The sequence below is a fragment of the Camelina sativa genome, chromosome 3, assembly GCF_030686135.1.
Source record: "Camelina sativa cultivar CO46 ecotype springtype chromosome 3, ASM3068613v1".
In the NCBI taxonomy this organism is placed as follows: Eukaryota; Viridiplantae; Streptophyta; class Magnoliopsida; order Brassicales; family Brassicaceae; genus Camelina; species Camelina sativa.
Genome location: NC_141882.1, coordinates 25,827,281 through 25,831,955, shown reverse-complemented (window position 1 = coordinate 25,831,955; position 4,675 = coordinate 25,827,281). Strand labels below are relative to the sequence as shown.

The window sequence follows — 4,675 nt, the reverse complement described above, 5'->3', positions numbered from 1 at the left end:
TATTGATAACATTAATAGATATAGTTCAGACACAATAAATAAACAGTTTGTATCAAACTTTATGCATGCACAATGACATATAAACATTTGTATAAGTATTAAGTGCCAATAAACATTTGTGAAGAGTAAGATTCTAGCTAGCAGCTTAATTATGGAAATGTATATATAAACAAGTAATATAGAGTATAGACACAACAAACAGTTACGTTTTAAATCAAGAATTGGCTATCTAAGAAAAGAGAGTTAAATGGTAAAGACCGTATGATCAATGATCTTAATTTATCTCTCTTTATATTACTCAACAGTCAAGAAAATACACTATAAGGTTTGCAATTTAGAGTCCCTAATCTCTCCTTAAGCCAGAGGCTCTCTCAACTAGCAAATGGTCAAAGATCTTATTTATACATATACTAACTACTCGCATGCCTATCATAAAGACAAGTATGGTTACCAAAACAAAAACTAGGATGTATACTGTTTCCAAAAGAAAGATATTGGATCAATTCCTTCTATAAGATGCGATATGATTCAGCTTGTTAATTTTGTAATGGACAAAATGGTTTGACTCGAGAAACTTGAGCATATACACACAAACATAATTATGAAAATTAACAAGAATTCACATACACGTAAAGTCAATATCAGAAGAACTGAAGAAAAACTTGGAAAGAGAGAAAAAAAAAAATTGAAATTCTATGATGAGCGTTGAATCTTCGAGGGTTGTGTTACCCTCGTAGATGAGTATTTTGAAAATGTCTAATAATTGTCAACCAATTTTTAAATAACTAGATGATGACCATGTCGCCTTTGTTGGCGGTACTAACTTGGACAAGTGTAAAATGGGTCATGAACTTAAAATATGCCTTCAATGAATCATAGTCAAAATCTCCCAAACAACCAAAGTGTACAAGATCCTTTGTCTTAGAGTGTATCTTTGAGCGTTGAGATCTGGGAAAAAAAGTTAGATAAAAAAAAAATAAAAAAAAAATAAAAGAAAGGAAGAAATGAAAAATTGAGCAAAACTGAAAGATGAAGAAAAAGGAATGTTTCTGGTTCAAATAGGAGTTTCCAAATGCAGAGATTATGTTTCTAATTGGAAGATAGATGTCTCGGTATGAAACACTTGTAAACAATAAGTTTCTTTGGAAAAGAAACAAAATTATATATACTAGGTTAGTTTTGTAAGGTTTTTTTATAATTATTTTTTGTTACATTTTTAAAAGGAGCACAAAAATATGTTTTTTTTTGGACGTGTAAAACCACATGTATAAAGTTCCACAAATAGCACCTTTTAAATTTAATTAATTAATTAATATAATTTAATTATTATTTCTTCTCTAAAACAGTAAAACACAATCGTTTTGCATTCTCTTCGCCTTACCAGATTCACGTCGCCGGTATACCGGTCTCGTCGAAGTAGAAAGCAATGATTGTATGATTCAATTGAAAACAAAGAAAAAAGAGAGATTTGAGATCATGCATCTTCGATCTCGATTCTAAAGCTCAAGGTAAGCTACTCTCTTGATGCTCACAATTGTGGTTTCTGGAGATTTTGATTTGTCTGATTGAAACTTAGGGTGTGATTGATTTGTGGGAAAATTCTCACGGTGTGTCCTTTGCTAAATTGGGGATTAACTATCTCTAAAATTGGGTGTTAAATGTTAACGTTGGGGAAAAAAGTTTTAATTGTTACATCATTTTTGGTAAGAACTAAGAGCTCGATTTCAGTGATTTCTAGATTCATTTGATAGTTGTTGGATTGTGATTTTGGAGATCTCGGATTACAATTTTGGCTAATGTTATGCACTGTAATCGACATCTTACAACGTGATCCTCTGATTTTTCCTGACTCGAAGTGTGTTTATACTCTCGCTTTTTATCGCATGAGACCATTGTTGTGGTAATCAAATCATAGAAAATCACAATCGTGGACACCATGTTTAGTCATTCGAAATTAGGTTGCTTTAGTTTGGCCATTCTCTTTGATTATGGTTTTGAGACTTGTTAATTTGTCTATTGTTTCCTTTTGACATTTCTCTAATTTTATTTCTATCACTATTCATTTTTTTCAGGTAATTTGTTAGAGAAGTTGTGAGAGCTTGAGTGTAAACAGACAGAGAAGTTTGGTGTAAATATCCTTTGTTGTCTGTTTGTTTTTGCTCTTAGAAAAAAAAAGAAAGAAAAGGAGATTGCGGCAAAGAAGAGTTCCAAACGTATGTATTCATGTTGGTGGGATAGTCACAAATAAATATATATATATATATATATATATATAAAGTGTAGTTTCCTAATTTCAGAAGTGTAGCTGCCACATCATCACCTCTTTCTGGTTAAGAGGCCTAATTTCAGAAGTTATCCAATTTCACTTTTCTTCTATTCTTGGGCCTAAACTTTTAAAGGTCCATTTTTTGAACCTTTCCTATCCTCCATTCAGCCGTTCTCCGAGTTGCGACCTCAACCGTCCCTCCCCTTCTAGATTAAGTTTACCATCGATCTCAAATTAATGGTCGCCACTCCACACCCTTTCACTGCCTCTCCTGTCTTTCTTCTCCATAGTAACGGTTTCGTGTTTAATGGCCATTCATGAGCGTCGATGATCTCTGTTTTCATTCAACACCCACTACGCTTTCTTCAATTGCCGTAAGTTTTAGTCCTATATAATGTTGTTGCTTACAATATCATGCTTCTAAGATTGTACTTTCTCTCTTACTTTACTCTTGAATAACATGGATTCCACCTTCGTTTCATTCGCAAATCTCAAAGCTGGTCGTCTTCACCAACAGATCGTCGGAAGGATGCTTCGTCATTGGCCTGCCCGTAACGTTAAAAAAGGTGGCCAACTCATGGGCGTTGATTTCCTACTCATTGATGAGAAGGTATAAATCATCTTTAGTTTTCCTTATCTTTTATTCCGTTTTAGTTAACTTTATCTAATTGTCAATTGTTTTGCAGAGTACTGTCATCCAAGGGTGATCAATGTTTCTGTGTTGGCATTTTTTAATCTGGTTCTTTCGATTTGCTGTGTTTAGAGGCGAGACTAAACATTCTCAAACATTGATGAGTTCTTTTCAAAAGTTGCACTTGGCTTTAGGCTCATTTTGAATAGCTTACCCGCTGTTTTAATGCAAACCCTGGTGGGAGAAGCCGCCTGGAAGCACGACTACAACAACATTCTTCAAGTAGGCGATTGAATCCTCCACAGGCTCGTGCTCCTGTTAGAGCACCACCACGGGGTCGAGGTCGTCGTTTAGATCGTGCACCTGGTTTTTTAGACGGAGCTATGAATATCAGTTTTTCAAATGATATGAGCTTTGACGAGGTACTCTTTTAACCATGTTTATATCCCTAATTTCGCTGATGTTTTATTAAGTATTAAATCTAATAATCCTTTACCCCTTTTAAATGTAGCAGAGATTGGATTTTTTTGGAGGGACTAGAGAATGCTATTAACAATAGGAATCTTCTTCATATGGTATCTTGTATATTTGTCTCCTTATTTTACTATGATTCTTCGATATGGATCGTTTAAACCAATTTTGATGCAGAGCTGATTACGAAATGCTGCTAGCTCTTGATGAAACCAACCATTCACATGGCGGCGCTTCTACTCAACGCATTAACGACTTACCAGAGTCTACAGTTCAGGTAAGCTAAAAGGTTCACTTGTACAACACAGTTTTTTCATATCGAAATTTTGTTTACTAAAAAGCTTTCTCTTTGGCGTTATATGTGGGTGATAATATGCAGACTGATAAGTTTGAAGAAACTTGTGTTATTTGTCCGACGATCGGAGACACCATACGTCATCTCCCCTGTTTGCACAAATTCCTTAAAGATGTAAGGTTTCTTACTGATTTGAATCAAAACCCCCTTATAAGATGAGAAATTCGGAAAATCAACAATTGTTTATAATTCTGCAGTGTATTGATCCGTGACTAGGACGGATTAAAGCATGTCCGGTTTGCAAATCCTCAGTTACTTGACAAGGTTCTCAAAACTCACCATTGATACACATAATTAAGTCAATATATCATCAACTGAAAGTGGTTTTTTACTTCTTTACTTTGGAATGGGCTTCTGTTTTAATTTGTTTTTATTAAATGACTCGGGCTTTGATTTAGGACTATTTACGTTCTCTATTTTCGAGTAATATGAATATGTCCATTTTGATCGTAAGATATGTGTTCATGTATAATATTGCATCTCCATATGATACTAGACGTGTTAGAAACAACAAAGTTGTGATGTTGATGTTACGTACCACAACATTGTGAAGTTTCTGGAGTTATGAACTTAAGATCAATTGACTAAAAAGTTGTATTAACTTTAATTATGTGTATTATACTTAATTATATCTAAAATAAAGAATGTAAAAAAATTACCATTTTACCTTTCCAAACCGGTGGATCTCTGGAATCATTTTCCTGGTAACTGGTAAGCCAGTCATTCTTCGCCATATCTACCACCATCAATGTATTGTCACTTGGCTATATGCGAGGAGAAATTGTCCAATATGTAGGACAACAGATCTTTAAGAAAAGAATAAAAAATAAACAATATACGCCATTGTTACAACTACATTGTCTTATTCTCTTCACAAAAACCCTTTATCATTAGTGATTACACAATAGACAATTTAACAGGGGAAAAAAAACAAAAAATAATTTACCCATTA

The 4,675-nt window shown here is 33.9% G+C and overlaps 1 long non-coding RNA gene across 1 annotated transcript; it reads left to right on the top strand.

The window, feature by feature from the left end:
• The first annotated feature begins 1,346 nt into the window (after window positions 1-1,346).
• Window positions 1,347-4,396, top strand: LOC104777738 (uncharacterized). The gene is made up of 8 exons (XR_766327.3): window positions 1,347-1,508; window positions 2,073-2,640; window positions 2,764-2,876; window positions 2,953-3,319; window positions 3,412-3,472; window positions 3,546-3,645; window positions 3,748-3,837; window positions 3,921-4,396. It is a non-coding gene; the product is annotated as an uncharacterized LOC104777738 (long non-coding RNA).
• The last annotated feature ends 279 nt before the right edge of the window (window positions 4,397-4,675 follow it).